The following is a 21,626-nucleotide window of genomic DNA, read 5'->3' as shown; positions in this document are numbered from 1 at the left end:
CTAACAAGCGAAGCGAATCTATTGTGCGAATCACTCGTCATCACGATTACTCGTCCGCGTAATCAATTTCTAATAAAACGCACTAGCTTGCTGTTTCTTTTTGATGGCACCTGACACAAAGTTTTATAAAGCTCCTGCACTTTCGTCAAGGTGTTTCACCCACACTATAGATATAGTTCACGTTTCTGGGCGATCAGAGATTTCGCACTAATCACGCGCGGTCACAAAAAAGCCAGACAAACCAGGCGAATCTTTCACGATACACTATGTATTCTCACGTTTAAAACTAATTGAGCAATCATCGAGATCATATCGATTGTGTAATATATCGAATTGATTTTACGCGTTTATCATGTTTAAAGTGATTATTGTAAAATTAAGAGATTAATTATTATTAACAATTTTAATTTAATCACTATAGAAATAAGGAAAAATTAACATTAAATAAGAAAATTGTAGATATAAATAGTAAAATAAGAAAATTGTAGATATAATAGAGTAGTTGGATAGAATTATTTTATTAGAAAAGAAAAATATTTAAGATCGATAACGTTTTCCACCGAAATAGAAAGCTCTTGACAGTTGGTCTTGTCAATAAAGCTAATGGCATTACAACACAGGCAATTAACACCACAATTTTCGGGTAGATATCAAACCCAATGTCTCGTTTACGATCAAATAATCTTGTCAGATCAGCTTTGTGTAAGTAACAACAAAGATTCAAGGCTCATCAAATTGGCCCGGTTGTGGATCGTTTGCCCTTTCAGTTCTGCTTCAAGGGATACGAAGATAACAAGCACGACAGCAGTATCGACGTGGGATCATGCAAGAGTTTGGCGTTCCAGAACAATTAACCCCAAAGTCTAATCGCTTTAATTAGCATCATCCATAGTTTCCTTCCAACCTATTCTGCCCTTCTCGTCTGTCAAGATTCGAAGCCTCCTCCGCTTCCTCTCCGTCATCGGGTCCTTCTAATCCTGATCTACTTTTTGATCGATTACATCCGACCGCTGTCGATTAGTTACAGACTCAACGTCGATCGATGATAGACGTTTTAGATTACGATCATTGTGTGAATTCTGTGGATACGGATGATAGACACGAACGTGTTCGATCTAACACACACGATATTCTTCGACAATCCGCTTTCTTAACAAAAAAATCTACAAACTTTCTTAACGGAAAATAAAATTTGAAAGGCCGTCCTTTCCTAAGAAATCACTTGCAGATAAATCTCCACAAGAGACTCCAGATTACGATGATGCCGACGATGATAATGACGACGATCGACGGATGCTGTCGTGTTTTCCACGTGTTTACTCCGACGTACTATCACGTACCGTCAGAGAACGCGGTACCAGTACGCATCCCATGTCGTCATTCGATTTTGCAGAGATCCGCGTATCGGCCGCGAGATCGAAGATGCGATGGATCTCTCACTACACGTTTCATGCGTGCGGAACGTTTCTCTGGCTCACACCCGGCGCCCGGTACATGCGCGCGTGGCCAACCGATTGGAGCAGATCGGAATAGATTTTCGTCTCAACCACCCTCGCGGTACCATACGAGCGTCGACGCGAAATATTCACGGTATACCGCCGCGGCGGGAACGGGCGCGAACGAACGGCCACAGACGATGACAATGATAATGATATAACAATAGCGTGCGTTCTCCGCTGGTTCAGATCTTACACTGAAGACCAAGGTACACATACACATGTGTGTCGGCCGGGCCGGCAGGTAGAAGAAGGAGGTAGAGACCGAGAGGAGGAGGTGGAGTGTGGCTTCGGAGGAAGGGGAGCCCACGCTCTTGTGCACCGGCCGCGCACACAATCGCGGTACCCCAGACGCACACACATGTACGCGCTCTCTCTTCCTTTCTCTCTCATTCGCGCACACAACGTACCCTACTACGCTCACGCGATCGCGAGAGCGGAATCGGGAGAGCACGTTTACGCACCTGTATGTGTCGGCTGGAGCCTGGTGTACGGGCCCGTACCCGTCCACTCTGGCATGCTGTCTCCCTCGCGCGAGAGTGCTTTCGTCTTCCCCGTTATATCGCGCCGCGCCGCGCCACGCCGCGCGATGTGCGTACGTGCGTGAGCACGTGTGAGAGACCCGTGTGCCTACACGCGAGGAGACAACGCCATGCCGTGCCGCACACACAGCTAACCCGTCGTCTTGGGGGCCCCGGCCGCGTCTCGTCCCGCGCACAGCATCTCGCTTCACTTACATACGATACGATACGAGCGAGCCACAAGGCAGGCAGGTAGCGCACAAAACTAAAGAGACTCGGGAGAGAAGGTACGGAGAGAGCAAGACGGTGACGGGGAGAGATCGAGGTAGAGCGAGAGAGGCCGGGAAAGAAAGGGAGAGAGAGAGAGAGAGAGAGGCAGAGAGAAAAACAAGAGAGAGCAAAGGGGGCCGGGGCTGACGAAGAGGAAGTAAGAGAAGAGAGAGGAGAGACGAAAGGATAGACAGCCTGCAGTCATGGAGGGGTGTCCGTTGCTGCTTCTGCTACTTCTGGTATTGCTGCCGATGCCGCTGCCGTTGCTGTTTAACCGCGGATACGTGCGCTTTAACGCAGTCGCGCGAGCTCATCTCTCTGTCTCTATCTACGCTGCCATCGTTTAGGCCAGAATGACGAATTGTTCGCGGACGATACGTACTCTCATTGATCTGTATGTATGCTTTCCGTTTAACTGACGAGACTTGGATCAAGACAATGTTGGAACGAATAGTATAACATTTTTCATCATCTATATAATTTCGATTAATTTATTTTTAATATAAACAATTGTGCAATATATTAAATATATTACTAATTAAAAGAAAATTGATATTAAAAATTTATAAAATGTTCAAAGTAAATTTTTTTATAGAAATTGTGTACAAGCATTTCATATATATAATGTATATAACAGGTTGAAAGGAGATGCACAAATGATCGTATATTTTATAGCTTTTTCTGTTGATTTTTCTAAGAATTAGTGAATCATAAATGAATATGAGCATATATATATATATATATATATATATATATATATATATATATATGAAAGAAATAAACGGTAAAGAGAAAATATAGCTGTAAGAATATCAACGTAAACAGCATCATGTATCGGCCTATCTGTCTCGTCTCTGCCCACGTATTTCACCTGTCATCTCCTCTTATCTCAGACAATCCGTTCATCCGTCTTTCGAAAATGCTTCTCTCATTCTTACCATTGCTCTGTATTCTCTTCCTCTCTCTCTCTCTATTTTTATTTCTTTGATGGAGCAAAAGATAACTATTGGAGAAAACAAGAAGCTATTGTGTTGAGAATAATTTGTAATAATAATTAAATTAAATTTTATCTTCCCGATCCTACTCCCGGTCAAGAATATAGCGTGGATAACTGCTAACATACGTTGAAGAAAAACGGAGCAACAAAATACTCTAACAATTATCAAATATTCCTCCAAATCTGAGAGACAGAACAACGTGCGTCGACAATAGCATTACCGTTATATAAATCGAATTACCCAACGTCGAAGCGTTACGCAACTGTGTTTGCGCACATCGTGCCAAAGTGATTTGTTTGTACGTAATTTAGTACATCTGTGCATACGGCCTTCGTCGAGCAGAGAATTCGCACATTCGAAGCGATAACCTCATGCGCGGAAAGCCATGCGCGGAAAGTTTTTCGGACGCGTGATGCATCCTTTCTTTCCCTGGACCGCTGCATCGTTCGCCATTAAGGTGAGCGCGATTTGCATACGGTTCGCGAAAAGGGAGAGGCGAAGCGGAGGAAGGGAGAGAGGGACACGCGAGGCAGGAGGTCTTTGATTTATCGTTTCTGCTGCCGCCCTCCTTCGACGTTCCACATGCAGCGTGCGATTCTGTTGCGCCACGTTGCGTTCCAATTTTCAGTTCCACCGGCGCATAATGAATCGGTATGCAAATCCACGAATAGGGATCATAACTCATTCGTGCGATATCGTGTTCTCACACGCGGTCAATCGAGCGTGCTTCGCGGGACACGACACGGGGCGACGCGGGACGACGCGAGACCAGGCGAAGAAGATAAGGACACCGAAGACCGGCCGCAGCAATTACAAGCGCATGCATGTATATACGCGCGAGACGATATTCAATACAAAGACGCGGAGAAAAAATCCCAGTCAAACTGACGTGAAATATGTGACACCGAGTCCGCGTAAAAATATCGGCCCACTACCGTCCCTGTTAACGCTCGCCGCGCTCGGGCGCGAAGCCCACTCATGACCGGATTTTCTAGCTGCGTCTTGTCATCCGCGACGCTTCTGCATTACGGATTCCCTGTCAATTGGACAAATAGATTTATGTATTGGAGATTAGAGGAATTAACTTATATATATGAGCAAATGTGTTGGAAGAGTAGAAACGATAAACCTTGTGGAATCAAGTTTTACAAATCGATCGATCGATTTTATTGGTTGACGTGTCACATGCAACGACTATTAATTATTTTCATTTCATTAAAAGGGTAGGAAAACAAAGAGAAAAAGAGGACTTTGCAATTTGTTTGATGCAAGAGTCGCAAGTGGTAGGAACATACCGTGCAGAAATAGGACAAGCGTACAAACCAGTATCTTTAGCGAGTGTGAGAGATGACATATGCCGCGGAGGCACTCATTCCTGCACCGAAGGACACTCCCGGGATAGCACCGCGGTAAGATGGAAATACGCCTTCGTTCGGGGCCGGATTTATCGCGTGCTTCTCGGACATTAACGGCCCAAAGTGTCAAGGGCGACTGAGCTTGTTACGGCGCGGATGCTCCGGCTCTATCAGTCGCCGAACATTGACGGGAACCAGCGAGAAAGAGACGCGGATAGACAGATTGAAAGCAGCAAAGAGAGGACTACGGGGTGACCAGAGGGAGCGAGGCAGAGAGATAGACGCGGGTAAGAGAGAGCGAGACAAGAGAGAGAGAGAGAGAGAGGAAGAGAGACGATGAGGCGAGTAAGGGTTCGTTCGAAAAGCAGGGTACCCGTGTCCATTGACCGTAGGTACGCCAGTGTCGACCGCATCGATAATTCGATAAAGTGTCCTCACATTACCCTATTGATTGCTCCATTGTCCCCGCGACGCTTCTCGACGATGGCTTCATCGAGGCTTTCAGCCCTTGGTCCGATGCTTTGGTCCCACTTCCTTAGTCTCGTCGGCGACTCGTCTGTGTGCGCGACGTAGTAGTACTGGGTTTTCTTCTCGCGATTGATTAAACGTAACACTCCCGACATTGTTCGCGCGTAAAACATAACACTTCGGGATAATTGGCGAGAATCCCTTCCCCAACGATTAAAGATCTTTGTCCTCGTAACATCGAGCTTGTTCGTTTCATTGCAACGACATGTAGATATAAATCAAAAGAAAAAAATTCGCGTAAACTATCGAGATAATTAATGATATAATTAAAAAATTCACGATATGTAGCTGAATTATATTTAAAATTAATAATTTGTGGGTAATGAGAGATCATTTTTTTCTCGATGAGCTTATTACTTAAACTATTTTGAAAATCCGCTGATATCTTACGCAAACTTATATCTGATTCTTAAACTTCATATATCAACGGCCACGCGTACGATCGGTCGGATCTCTTGTGAAATCGGCGATCGATTATACCACGAAAAAAAGATGGTGAGAGAGGCAAGAGGAGATCCGGACCTTCGCTGGCGTGCCTGAATCCTAATTGAATCGTCAGGATGCTCGAGTACCGGCTCTCCGGATACCGGCTGCTAACGTCAAGAATGTGACAGATAGTCGGACATCGCATCCCTTCCAGAAATTAAATCTTAACGTCGAATTTCGATTCAACTTATAATTTTTATATGTATTTATCACCGAATTAATGCTCATCTTGTGTTTAATTGAAAATTTAACGTGCTTTAATTGAAAAAAAATTTTGCCTTTAATGTTTTAATTGAAAAACATTTTGCTTTTAATGTACTTTAATTGAAAAAAAATGTTGCTTTTAATATACTTTAATGAAAAAAATTAAAATGTGATTATTAAATATATCGTATTTAATAATCACATTCCAATGAGATTATTTTAGAAAGAATTTTACACTTCGTACGCGCGCGTGTATATATTTTACGCTCGATTACAAAGTTCTTCATAAATCTACTCTATAAATTTGTCTTCCCGAAGAATATTAAACGCGTCAAGAAGCGTATAACGAACTCTTAACACATCGATGAATCGCCTATGCAAACATTTCTACCGTACAATCTTTTTTTATAGAGCTCCAGCGACGAGTATTGACGTGAACAAGTTGATTTTGACATGTGCATAGTAATTAAATTATCCGAAGATTCGACTACCGGTTCTGCGCGCGCGAGGCGGCGACTTGCGCATCACACTCGGTAATCGTCTGCAGCTATTTGGGAATCTTTTGACACTCTGGTCTCAGCCGAGGCTGTGCGTAGTCGTGATGCTCGTACCTGTTCCTGTGGGCGGGACCCGACATGCCATTCTATTTCAGCCCCGGCTTTCATTCATAACTTGGGTTTTTAATAGCTTGCCGCACAGTGCCTATGGCGACGATGTTATACTCCCGGTTTCCTCGCCTTCTCTCAGCATTGACCTCTTCAACGCACGCGAACCGAAAATCATTCTGCGCGCTTAGCGCCGTCTTTATCTCGGATAGATCGACGCTCGATTACCTCTCGTTTCAAACTATTCGCTGTTACATTTGAATTTCGCATTGTAATATCTTGGATATTAACGCATTTTAACGCGCGGTAAAATACATATTAATTAATTATTCATAAATGGAAACGAATTACTTGGCAATTCTTTTGTTTACGCGATCTTTTCACATTCAACAATTTGAGTGAATATGAATTAGATATTGTAATATTAAAGTATGAAATACTCTCGATGTAACACGAGAAAATAATTTTACATTGCATGATATCAAATGTAACCTAATATAATACTAATTTCTTTCTTTTTTTTAAATAAAATTTCTTTCAAATTATTGATACATATCAAGTACTTCTTGTTATCATTAAATTATTTAAATTAAATTAATTAAATTTAAATTAAATTAAATTATTTAAATTAAATTAAATTATCATTACAAGCAATATTTTCCACACTTTCACGTAGAGATAAAACGGTAGAAAATAATGAAGCTATGAACGAGCGTTGTTACAGTTTTGATTTTGATAAGTTTGTGTCATCTTATGGAAGAGAAGGTATTTTAATATATTCTGAAATCTCTAAGGAGAGCAAGGGGACTCGGATGCGGAGGTGTAATTCCACGGAATATGCTCGCGAATGAAGCTGTCAATGCATCCAGAATGATCGATATGCACATATCTGTCTACGAGGCAAAATGTGCGACAACCCACTCGCACATATCCGTATACGGACGGCACGCGGTGAGATCTCGCGATATTGGAGCTCGTATATCAAACTGAATTATTTATTATCTTCTGACTCAATACATTTTCTTGCATTTTCTCTAGCCTCGCGTGATGCTAGATTGTGAACTCGCGCCAAGACATATCCGCCTCTCGCAGCTCTATTTAACTGTCCTCATACTATAAATTCACTTGTATTCTTTAGAATTGGGCAATTAATCTCGGCCGTATTTTTATGCCCCGCGCACATATGCATTATTCTACGAGAAAAGAACGCGCCGTTTCTTATTGCCTATTATGATTGTCTATTTCTTATTGCCCTCACTACGATTTCTTCACGCTACGTCTTCGTTCAATCAACATTTTTGTCGCAGGTGCGGACAAACGGTCCAACAACAAATCATTCTCGCTTCTCGACGCGAAAACGTAGCTTTCGTCGTAAGCCGATTAATCCTATCGGGCGTATCTCCGAAGCCTTATGCACGCACTATGGAAATCATGACACGCGCATACGTAGGAACGTTGGAACTCTTTCGAGATCCCGCTCGACATCGTCGAGAAGAAAACGAGAATACCGGGAGAATAGCTGAACAAAGAAGAAAGAGATAGACAGGGGAGAGATGCGTGGTATGCGGCGAGGGAGACGGGGGATGAGGCTTGCGAAGGTGAGGGCGACGCCATGAGGCTTATAAATAGACACGCGGATAATCACTCAGGATTTATGGTAACCACGGATTATCAAGTTGTACAAGGGGGTATATTTCATATTCGCGACGTTACCTTATTTCAATGGGGGAATACCTGTTCCGCGCGTTACAAACTGCATGAACGTGCATACACGAGACGACACGTGTGTTGCATCGTGAGCGCCCTCGTAGGCAGTCACAAGAGAGAGAGCTTTGTATACGCGTGTATGTGTGATCTTCTCGCCCGCACGCTCGCGCATCAAGAGGACTGGCCTCTCGGGGAGGCGTCCAGGTGCCCGGTTCCTCTCTTCTCTCATCTTCGTCCAACCCTTTCCCACCCGCTGCTTTTGTCTCAAAATCATTCCCACGTTCAACGGCTACAAAAATATCCGGCCACTTTTCCGAGAGAGCGATCCTCTGACCGATCACCAGCGACATAGTACACCGACTCGATATCCGCTCTCGAGATTAGAACGGAGACTCTTAACAGGCGCGAAGACGTCGTTGGGTGTCGCCCGTCAGAGCTGGAATTTCGAAACCACTCGACCAAAAGGATGAAATTGCAACCCTCGATAAGGAAACGGTGTCGAAAAAGAGAGCCAAGAGTTGCTTGTAGTTATAAGAAATAAAGACTAATACTTGAAAAACTGCACACGTGTATATAAAATTATTTTTTCACCGATAAATTATAATGAAAATAATAAATTAAACATTTGGGAAAATAATTACTCTAGGATAGTAAATTTATATTACTATATATAGTCATTTAAATATAAGATTATATAGCATACAAGAAACAATTATTTCTCTCTCGTTTATTCGAGATTCTACGAAATTTTAATGCAAAATTTAATATTCAAATTTGTATTATCAATAAACAAAAAAAAGTGGACGGTTCGAGTTCTTAGTTTGGACTTAATTTCTCTTCAAAGAAAAAATTTTGCTGCAAATAATATTTCTTCCGTTTTTAGCGATAATTTCCATAAATAACTTGATATATGTCGCTGAAAGCATTTCGCGAAATAATCGATAACGTAATATTGATGAGAAAAGAATTTAATATTGATGAGAAAATCATGCGCATAGAATGACTCACAAACTTCGTTCATCTTCCGATTGTCTTCGCGCCTTTCCTTTCATTTTTCACGCGAGTGACGCTTCCGATGAGTCTCCTTCTTCCATTATTAGACATTAGTCGAGATCGCGAGTTATGGTAGACAATGAGTTTATCGATTCCGGATGAAGGTGCGCCGCGCAACTTTGATAAACGGAGAGACCTGTCCGCGAGACGATCACTGCCTCGACTCTTCGTCGGTCCGTACGTCGTTCGCGGCAATTACTGCCGGCCGAGCCCCGTGTCAGAGAGAAAGAGAAAGAGAGGAGCGTGCTCGCACACAAATGTACGAGACTTTAAACGCGAGTCAACACTGTCGGCGAGCCGACAGAGGCATCGCGTGTACCGGCAGATAGTATCGCCGAGATACAACAATAGAGGCAAGACCGCCTTACCCTTCTCCTCCTCTCCCCCATCCCATCGCCGCCGCCCTCATTCTCTTTCTCTCTTTCCTTCTATTCCTCTCTCTCCACGAAATATTCCCACAGTCCAGCCTCACACACGCCGGATTAACGCACCCACTGGGCTTCCCATTGTCAACGCACGTAACGTACACACGCATACGAACACGCATGCCGACCGTGCAGCCTCACAATGCCTCAATATTCCTCAATCTAAAACGGCCCGGCGTCTTTTTACATGATTGTTAAGGGCAGCCTTCCCATTATACAACAGACCCTTGGTCCCTTGGATCAGGTTGCTTCGATTTTTACTATCAACTATGACCGTACCATCACGCGATATACGCATCGTGGTAGCGTATTGTTCACCGACGAAATCCGTGTCGTCGACCGATCGTAACTGCACTTTGCAGTTTTTCGAGGATTATATTGATCGTCGTACAATCGCAAGTTAAAATAAACGTAAATTCTGTTAAGTTACGACTGGATGGAAAAAAGAATTGTAAACGACGTTTGGATTGAAGAGCCTTTCAACTAGCACCGTTACGCGATCCGACTCTTATTTAAGTTGACGCATAACCCTTGACTCGTACTTGCAAGCCGTACACGACGCGATTTATATAGATTCATTGTATAACATGACATAACAGCTTCCGTCGATAAAAATGTAACCGGACGCAACACGTGCGTTTATTTCGAATCATAAATTCAAGCAAATATTAATCGAAGGAAGCTGCATTTTCATCTTACGTCCGACAAGATCACTCATATCGTATCCATGTCGGCCTTGAGGGTCACGTAGCACGGATGGACAGACAGGAAATAACTATCTCGCTGCATCAAGAAGGAGACACCGTCGAAGGGAAAAGAGCGCCACTTAAGAGACTGGAGGTTTGATTACCTTTCTCTTGTTATAATCCTTGCGTGCGCAAAGAACAATTGTAAGCGATATCTAACAAAGTTTTCTAGTAATATACGTTAGCAGATAAAAAGTTATATTATAAGCAAATACAATGACAATTTTATTACTTTAATCTGGATCAAAGCTTCCTTGGATTGAGCTCCTTTATCAAATAAAAAAAACTCATTTTTGAATTCGAATTATGAATGACTGAGATATCTCGTGATTTCATAAGGCTCTCGGATTCATTAGCAACGTTCGTTTTTGTCGATGATAGTTATTTAGTCGAGCAATAATCCGATACCGCGTGAAAGCTTCTTTCGTTACGTACACTTTAGATTACGTCCAGTCTCTCTTACACGATTTGCCCGAGAATCCCGCGTACACTTTGAGCATGTGTGGAACTCTCCTTCTACAACAGCATTCCATCGCGAGTAATTCTCATTCACCGCGACTTTAATAGCAGGATTAATATAATTTACAAGAATTAAGTATAGTCGCCACAACGATATGCCAATGCATAATGATTATATTATTGCAGACTATGCATACATAGATGTTTCTTTTGCGAACGAAGGCAGATATTTCATTTTTTCTTTTCTACTTCTCTCTGAATTTTTTCTTACATAGTCAATGTTGTTGAAGAGCGGAATGTAGATATACATAAACATTTTAACATGCTTCGTAAACATCAGAATGTTTGTCTACGGTAAAAATCTCAATAACAATTAAAAATATTATATCCTATCGAATATACCCCATAAAATATTTTTTATTCATTATGTATTTATTTATGCATGTATGTATGCACAAATAAATACACATACATATCTATGCATACATATGTATCTGTATGTTATAAAAGTTTTTTTAGACGCAACTATTAATTTTTTTCATAGTACGGTATTAGTGGCGATTCAGAAGAATTCTCAGCAAGAGCAAATCTCAGCCGCTGCTCGTAATTATATCACCGCCGTTTTAAATTTTAATGTCGGGAGCAGCGAGCCTGCAATGGTTAATGATCTCTCGCAGCGGTGGAAAAACATTAATGTCGAAAGTACTTGAGAAGTAATTGATCAAAGGGAAGTTATTAACGGCGTCAAGCAGAATTGTAGACATAACGCCAAATACATTTAAAGAATCATATAGTTAAATACGCTACACTTGCGTAGCTATTAGGTAGATATTCCTGAGATAAAGAATATAAATAAATGAAGTCAAGATGAATTTAACAAAAAAAAAATTGTACTTATAGCTTTTATATTTAGTAAAATAATTTTCTACACGAGTATAAATTTAAAGAGACCATTTTTTCATTTGTTCTTAAATACAGTGACATTTATTACTATAAAAATATATATATATATATGTATCAGAGAATTCTATTAATCATCCGCAAAAGAACGCAACATTCTGTCGAGATCGACTCTGCGAGAAGACAGAAACGCAAGTGAGACAAGTCACGCACACGCGTGTTGAACAATGCCGGGCATACCAGGTGACCGCCTGTATTCGGTGTTTTGCGAACAAATCGGAGAGCGTTGCATTGGCACCCAAACTCGTCGACAAGAAAGACTGGAGAAGGGACACGGGGTAGCATCAACCGTTGTTGAAAGGAGGAGAAAGAAGAGAAGAAGAAAAACGAGAAAAAGAAGCAGCAGCAGAGTGGCTGAAAGCATTGTTACGTTTTTCTTGTGCCTTTCTCCATGCAAGTCTGTCCCCTCCCTCTCTCGTTTTTTTCCCGTTCCTTTTCTTTTTCCTCCTACCCTAAATTTCATACCGGTGCACCATGCGATACCTTCTACCTCCCCAAAGCCATCACAAACGCACCGGCTCGTACTCAGGTGTGCTCCATTGTTGTCCGTCCTACATATCGCGTACCACAGCCTCGCGTTTTGCCCTCCTTATTATGTGTTTGGCCATTATAAGTAGGTAGAAGAAAGAGAGCGAAGAAAGGCAGAGGAAGAGAAAGGGAGAGAGCACAGAATACGTACATGCACGTGAGCGATAGTCAAGAGATCAAGTGGCATTTTATCGTCTTTAGACACAATGTTAGTTATGTCATGTTGCAATCTCGTATAAACGAGTAAATTATAGCTTTTCAATGTGATAATTATTTATTCTATATGTCCGTGAGATAATTACATGCTCGAAAATCAACAACGGTATTCAATCAAATGTAATTTTGATTTTTTACCGTTATATTCTCTCTTTCTAAATATAATATTTTCTAAAATTTCCTAATAGTAGCGTGCTTTACCTTTAAATTAATGTTAATACGTACGCACAGAGAAGAAAAGCTAATATTGATTTTAGCGAAGTGGACAGCAGTCTGTACATTTGCAAATGGAAACTTATGTATCTCCAATTTTAATATAAACAAAAAAGATGAAACGCGCCGGGAACTAAAATTTCTTTAGTGAAAGAAGATAGAAATTTTTCTCGTTGCTTTTGAGCTTTTAGCGAGAGGAGTAAACTAGGCAAAGGGACAGGTTTAATTTTTGCATGCTGAAACGCTTACATAATATTCGCCGCAGTACGCGACGTTTTATTGCTCGATTTGCGAGAAGCGTTCCAGCGGTATACGCGAAGCACGACTCTTTATTATCGCGGACACAAGTACGTGGGATACGCGCTTTTTTGAGCAAACACGCGATTTCCCTCGGTTTTCAGTACGTCGGCGCAATACTTGCTGCGAGGAGGGAAAAAAGCGAAGGGCCTTAAAAGCCACAGCCAAAGGGATTTACGCGATGCTCGACGTGACCTTAAGGTCGTGGCGTCGAAAAATTGCTAAATTATTTAAGACTTCCTTAGCCACACGTCGGTACTTGTTGCCGGGTGATTTATTTCGACTATCGTGATGCATAGCCCCGCTATCCAATATTGTAATACGTTTTGCATATGTGCACGTATCATTGTCGATGCTCGTGGTCTGGGGGGGCCCGGCGATTGAAACACTATCCGGGCTACATCTCAACAAGTTGGCCGGGCATTATGAGTATCCGCTCCGCGTGGCATTATGTTCCCGATGGTAGAACAAGTCGCAAGAGAAACGCAAGGGGAAGATACTTTCGCGATCGTTGGATCGGAATTCCCGTGTTATTGCATTCGGTGAGACAAGACAGGTGTAATACCCGACTCTTCTTTTAATACACATGTCTGTCATTTGTCGCGTCACTTGTCATTGTGAAGAAAAAAAATGCACAAAAAATTTTCCTACATTGATTATTATTAATAATGTGATATGCGTGAATTGTAAGAGATTCAAAGAAATCAACTAGTTTATAAAGAGCGCGAATTATCGCGACAGATTGGGTGCAAATATTTCATGTTATTAATTGCCATTTTATGATTGCGCGAATCAATGATATCGAGGCGCGTACCGAGAGAAATCTGTCCCGAACGCAATTAAATAGATTCAATATTAACTAACATTAAAATGCGCTCTAGTAATTAATATTAATTACAATAATCCTAAAACTACCATAAAGTATTTCAGCTGAAACGAGTTTCTGCTATTATCGTTCATTTTCCGCAGTACATGCATATAATTATGAATAATAAGTTAATATTATACTCATTTCAAACCAATTTAATCTTGTTTATAGAATTTTATTATAAACTATTTTGAATATTTTTACTGCATGTTTGCTTGATATTCTTTATTCACAATCTTTTTATTAAAATTTAACTTTATATTAATTTGATATTTAATTTTATACATATTGACTTAATATTTCGCTTTACTAATATTTTCAAATTATTTTCTTTATTTAAATTTCTAGCAAAATTGCTAATTGAGTAATATATTCAAAATTATAAGCATTTAATTATCAAAAACAGAAAATTAAATATTTTTATTTATTAAATATTAAATAATAAATTTTCTCTCTCAGATATCAAACAATTTATATAAAGATAAATAATAAATACATTTTTGTGTTATTTATTCTTATAAAATTCTATAAACATATTTGATATATAAATTTCACAAATATATTTTATCTCGAGATAAAAACAAAAACAATATAGAACTCACCAGTACGATGCGCAACAGCGAAGTTGTGATACATGATGTTAATCTGTAATACATGAAAATATATACAAATTATAAAGCGGTTTATTTAAGATAATTAATATTTTAATCGAATGTATCCTTTTATTAAAACATATTAGATACATTTAAAGTATCTGTGTTTTTTTCTTTTTATTATTTTTTTCATTCGAATATTTTAGAGATAACTAATATCATAACAATTTTTGCACGATATATAATATTTATAAAATAGCGCATTGTTGTTTATATGTAACGATTCTTAATTATATACTTTATATATGTTGCAAAATAAGAAATTAATAAACATTATACATAATTACGAAATCTCACTTGCGCGTTTGAACGTTAGTTCGCTATATAATATTTATCAATTTTTTTTAAATTTTGCGTTTTTCCATTCTAATTTCTGTCCCTTGATATATCGGTATATATTTATTTATCAATTCTTTCTTTAATTTAGAATTTCAAAATATTAGCATTGTGCTTAGCTTTAAAATTTTTTTTATTTATAAGTAGATATTTAATAAAATATTACATAATTTATAAAAGATTTTTTCTTTTAGATATATACTTTTATATAATAAACAAAAATTTAATATTTTTATATCAATAAATAATTTATTTATTGATATAAAAATAATCTAAATAATTTATTTATATTTATTTTTTTGTTTATATAAATACATATATAAATTTCAAATACAATATTGAAATTTTATGTATCTATAAAAAAATATCAATAATAATTTTAAATATATAATAATAATTTTATTAGACATACTATATAAAATATTTTAAAATAAAATATAGGATATACAATTCTTTACACATGTACATTATATAATATATATATAATGTAAATATTATATATTATCTAAATGTATTATATAAATATATTGTGTAAATGTTATATAATAATATCAAAATTGAATCGCGATAAAATTACACGCAATATAAACAAATAAAATATAAACAAATAAAATAAAATAAAATAAATTATAAATTGCTCACCTTAAGCTGCTTCATCGTTGCCCGATGCCCTTCTTGAGCTTCCTCCTTTTCTCTTTATCTTTTTTTTGAACTCACACTCGCGACAAATATTTTATATACGCACTTTATTACAATCGTGTCACTTTGTACGTCACTCCCGAAAATCGTACGCGCACTCCCGAGAAAATGGACGCGTTTTTTATTATATATTTCAATAGACAGGCAAATATTATTGTCATTCTACTCGATATACTTATATGCAAAACCGCGTAGACAAATTCATACATTATTTACCGCGAAAATTTCCATTGTTAACGAATGTACATATGCTAATTTTAAGACCATTTTAAGACAATTTTAAGACAATTTTATGTTTTGTATCTCGCGTTATAACATAAGTGATTAAAGATAATAAAAAGTAAAACTAAATACACAAAGCATCTAATTCCCGAAAATATGTTTTCATTATACAAAAAAAATTGCCGCGAAAATATCAAAATACACATTGTTAACTATGAATATAGCTTACGAATAAAACTTAATTAAAGTCGCAAAATCGATTTGTCTTTCACATGCAATGTTTTTTTAATGATTGAAAAATTAAAAAAATAATTTGAAATTTTATGATACAAATATACACGAATATAGAATTAATGTTAAACTAATTTAAAAAAATGATACATAAGCTAAGATATATAAAGAATATAATTGTTTGTTCGATAGTTGTCCCGATCGCGTCTAAAATGATACTGCGTGATACGAAACGATTCACGCTGTTGCCTACTTGGGTTCCGCCGTCCGAATGACAACAAAGCGACTGAATGTAAACATAAGGCGCTTAACGTCGTAAAATTCGGCGCTCGACTTTTTTTATTGTATTTACGATCGCATGACAAGTAGGAAGTCAAACATTTGTTGCCTATGATTTTATTATATATTTTTCGAACAATCAACCGTATTTTACTTAGCTATTATCAATTCTAGTATAGTACGATATCACATTTATTTTTCTAAATATGCGACAAAAATACGAAGAGATATTTAATGCGTTATGTATTTCCTACAATTATTGTATATATTTTTGCACAACGATTCATCACACTTTAACCAGTTATTAACCTTACTCGTATAATATCGCACGGTATTAAAGATACAAGTATTGCCGATTTTTTAATTTTTCCATCACTGACAAAATTACGTATGTAAGATGATAAATGAGCGACATGTTTAATTAATAACGATTAATTAATTACAGTAATAATTAAAACAATGTATATATATATATATATATATATATATATATATATTTTTATCCATCAATTGCATAGCAAAAATTTGACGTTTATATCGGCGATTAATTAAAGCGCAATATTTTACGCGTAATTTATAAAATGTATTACGCGAATAGTTAGCAGAATTATATAAATTTGCGGATATAACATTCTTCGGGTATTTATTTTTTATTTTAATTTATATATTTTGTTACTTACTTTGTGTCTAAAAGAAGAGAGAGAAAAGGAAAACAAAGAAAATAAAAAAAAGAAAATAAAATTGTTTTAAAATACGCGCGTATATATATACCATTTGCAATAAAAATTTTAGTATTGTCGCGGTGCGTAGAGCGTAAATTTAACCGCGATTAAAGAAACTTTATGAAATCTTTCAAAATATTACACATTTTGAGACGTAAAGATTATTTCTATAATTTAAACTTTAACACGCAATGCTTCAAGATTACGAATTCGTGCGAAGTTCACTTCATAGAAAATTGTCGCATTTTCACAATCGACGAAATATACTATCTAACACATAATACGACAATTCTCAGATACTTTTCTCGATATTTTCGATACTAAACACTTATTCATAGAAGATCTTTACCCCCCTAGACAATTTTTACTCTCAGTAACTTAAAAACGATTACTGAGTAGAGTTACCGTTAGATAGGTTATGCGCGAGATGAGACAAGATTTTATGATCATAAATCGTACCGTGTCAAGATAATAAATCGTACAGCAATCGCAGCATTGATTATGATGATGCACTGATAATGACGATGATACTTTTTTTCACCACTCACGATATTCGGACACGATTAAATCCGCACTGTAATCGATGTTCCGACGACGCATTATCGGACGCGATGTACGACTACCATAGACGAGTGCGAAACATAGACAACCATCATATTCGCCGATTCTGATAGGCTGATTGCATCGTTCAGATTTTACACTTGAATATAGCTCATTATATGAATCGTTTGAGCGGGAATTTCTATTAAACATACGCACATGCCGAATATAAAACACGATTATTAACTTTTATCACAAATCATTAACACATGAGTTGCTCTGTTTGTCAGGTAATTGATTTATCATTCTTGATGCTGTATTATAGATGTGAATAACGCGTTCGGATATAACATCGATGAGAAACGCGAAAAACTCGGTCTAACCCTCGCGATAGTCGAGACAGTACTAAGCGAGAAACTGAAAAATGCGAGTGTGCCGCATGTAACGCGAGGAGATTCTCGGAAGCGAGCCCGGCGTTTTTACTATATGTATAGTAGCGCGAGTACAAATACTAATCCGTTTAAAAATGTAGTGCATAAAATAATACATCGAACATGGTAATTCTGTGAAACGAGGTAAGATAGAAGGAAGGTTGCTTTTTTCTAGGAAAAGATAAGTATGTACTTAAAGAGGACAGAAACATTCTTAAAGAAAAAGACGTTTCTCCAATTTTATGAAAAGTTTGAGAGAGAGAGAGAGAGAGAATTTACCTTTTTCAATTATCACATATTTAATGTATTAATTTATGTCAGCATATTTCGAGATTAGCAATTGTATTTACGCCACAATGATATTGTGTGTGTGTGTGTGTGTGTGTGTGTGTGTGTGTGTGTGTGTGTAAATAAAGCGTTTGGGCTAGACTGAAAATTTCTCCCTTTCCTTCCTCTTACGGCTTACCTCCCCTTGTCTTCGAAAGAATTAGCAGGTATATGACGTCACTGTGAATTGTAAACAAAGCGCTCGGCCTAGACTCCGAACATTTCCCCCTCTCCTTCTCACGCGTTCTTTCATGTATATTTTTCTAAATACATAGTTTTTGACGCAGTATCGTCCCGATTATCGCGAAATTAACACCTGTCGCTAGTGTCATGCGTTACTTACACAATCTATATAATATTGTGTATTGTATGTGCGTGTGTGTGTTAAAAGATATAAGTAATAAATATATTAAAGTAATAAATATATTAAAGTATAAATATATATATTAAAGCTTAGGAATAATTAGTAATAAAAACTATTTTATGATATTCGCGTTCTATATTTAATATATACATGTATTAATGTTACGTTTTTTTGCATGGGTGTTATTATCACGTCAATAAAAATAACTAGCGTTCGAAAAATTAACATGTCACAGTTGGTACTAATGAGTGATAGTGGAAGATGATTCGTCAGAAGTTAGGTTTAGTTGCCTCGTTTGTGCGGGTAAAAGTTCATGGCGTCGCTTACAGTGCGGATAAAATCGCGATCGTGAGTATCAAAGGAATTACAGTCAATTATTGATAGAAATCGTTTGCCATTTCATCACATCTGAATTATATAACTTTAAATTACTAAAACTAAATGTCTGTAAGCAAGTATATCTAGTGTATATCTCTCTTCGGGAGTGTCGAAAAAAGTAGTGTCGGGCGATCGTCGCATACGGAAAGTAATATATGTACTACCCATAATGCGAACATTTGTAACAATCATCGTGAAAACTTTATGGAATCGTAGTTTCATGCGCGTAACATTAAAATAAAGTTATTCAAAAAAGTTTAATTTCCGCGAATATGAATTATAAATATATACGCATATATCGGGAGTGCCGTGAAAAGTGCCGCGCGATCGTAGTTAATTATTTTGTTTTCGCGAATGTGTCGCGAGTGACATGAAAGGAATCAGAGAGGAGGAGGAGCCCCGAGAGCCACGTCGAATAATGGCGGAACAACCATCAGGTAAGCGCATTTATAACTTCATAAAATAAAAATTTCATAAAATTTTATGTTTAAATTTTTATATTTAATTCTTTTTTCTCCCGCAAACACTGTGTAGTTTTTCATTATTAAATATCTGAATAACAAGTTCAGTTATACTTACTTTTTGAATAAATTTGAATTATTTTTACACTGCTTTATAATTTGTGTATATTTTTCTGTTACAGATTAAATATCTATAACTTGTGTTTAACATTTGTGTACTACAATTCCTGCTGCCTCACACATCATACCGGTGAGTCTTAAAAATTCTTTTTTATTTTAATCTTGGCGTAAAATATGTTTGTAAAAATAATGTTGCACTAGATACTGATATATACAGATTAAATCGTCAAGATTTTGGAACAGTAAAAATATTTGCGATATAAATATTTAAAATTCTCGTGCGTCCAAGTATCTTTCGTGATAAAGATGAAATAATATATTTTCGAATATATCTTTTTAAATAAAAATAAACAATATACCAAAAATCAGAAGCTTTGTTTAACCGAAAATATCTGTGTAAGTTTAATATATTTTTCGTGACACAATTTCAAGACAGTTCTAAATTTTAATGAAGCTGTGATAAGCATCTTTTTATCCATCATTATCTAATAAATAAGAATCGTTTATCGCGACGATTTATACGCGTGTATTTCACGTCAATCAGTGGTTTTCTCGCTCGTTACTTGAAGAGTTTTTTTCAAACGAGAGATGCATTCGAAGAATCGCACGAGAAGCATCCGTTACCATAACATTAATATGTTAATCGTGGCTAGGATGTCACGAACATCGTAAGCACTCGTCTGCGAGTAACAGACATTCGGCGCACCTACGTACGATTGACAGTAAGAACGTCAAATCCAGCTAGCTAGCTTTTTTTATTTATTGTTAGTGTCACGCACGATCAAGATATCGCGCGCGTGTAGGCGATGTGAGAGAGAATATATATGAGTCATTTTCTGCACATGGAGATGGAAATTAAATTGTGCATGTTTGCCTGGATTCCTATTGTAAATTATTTGCATTGTAGTGTTTCGTACGGTATACTTTGTAGAAAAACGAAATTTCAGACATTAAAATATTAACGAATTCAAACTGGTGTAATCTTGCTCTGATAAATTTATATCTAGATATTTGCTTCCAAGAAGAGTGACAATTACGGCAAGAAATTAAATATTACTTTCAATATTTAAATTTATCTCGAGCATCTTAAATTGTCGGCGTGATCTTATTAACCTATATTTTGATAAAATAACGAGATTTATTTTATTGAAACATGCTTATCTTGAATTGTAAATATCATCCTATCTTTGATTTTTTAATTTAAAGAAAGAAAAAAATATCTCAAATAAATGAAGGTAATATAACATAGCGATATACATTTAATGGATTTTCTAATATTTTTGTCTCTTTTATATAGAGTTTATAATGCCCTCTCAAAACTGATTCACGTTAAAGAATCTTAATAATAATTAACCTGTCAGATAAGGTATTTTCTATTGATTGCTATTAATAATAAGCATGTACTGTCATAAAAATGACATAAAATAAGATTGAATTATCTATTTAATTGAGTGACAAACAAAAAGTAGACCGCACTGTTCCGCTAGCTCTACCTTTCTATTTAGAATTATTGGAGCGATGTAAAGTAAGAAATCGGCGATTCTCTTCCATTAATCAGCAATTACGCTCGCACCGTTTAAATCGCCTCGTTGACGCGCCGGCACTTCTCACGTACCAACATCCATCCGCACAATTCGCCGACGAACAATTTACAGCCGGGCCGTCCGTAAATTTACTCGCTTCTTGCTATCGTGGCACGCAATTACGCGCCATCCATTTCGCCTGTCACCCCGTCATCGCGCCTCTAACGCGTATCTCCTTAAAAGCGACTCCCGCGTGATTCGACCGTCGCCGATTCGTTGGCTCGCTTGTTCAAGGAACAGGACGATTAGTAATTCAGATCGACGCGGAGAGTAAGACGTTACATGAGCGGAGCAATTATGGCCGCTGCAGCTTCTGAGGAGCACCGCGTTGATTTTTTTCCCGCT

At 37.5% G+C, this 21,626-nt stretch overlaps 1 protein-coding gene across 2 annotated transcripts in view; it reads right to left on the bottom strand.

The window, feature by feature from the left end:
* Positions 1-15,888, bottom strand: part of LOC105254440 (transcription factor SOX-5) — a 146,129-nt gene extending 130,241 nt beyond the window's left edge. For both annotated transcript variants that reach the window (XM_025411959.1, XM_020028513.2), the window contains exons 1-2: positions 15,567-15,888; positions 14,538-14,580 (exon numbers count right to left, since the gene is read on the bottom strand). The gene's annotated coding sequence lies outside the window, so the exon portion shown is untranslated. The remainder of the gene's footprint in view (positions 1-14,537; positions 14,581-15,566) is intronic.
* Between the last annotated feature and the right edge of the window lie 5,738 nt (positions 15,889-21,626).

The sequence above is a fragment of the Camponotus floridanus genome, unplaced genomic scaffold (genome assembly GCF_003227725.1).
Source record: "Camponotus floridanus strain SB8 unplaced genomic scaffold, Cflo_v7.5 scaffold46, whole genome shotgun sequence".
Taxonomy (NCBI): Eukaryota; Metazoa; Arthropoda; class Insecta; order Hymenoptera; family Formicidae; genus Camponotus; species Camponotus floridanus.
This window is presented reverse-complemented; position numbering and strand designations above follow the sequence as displayed.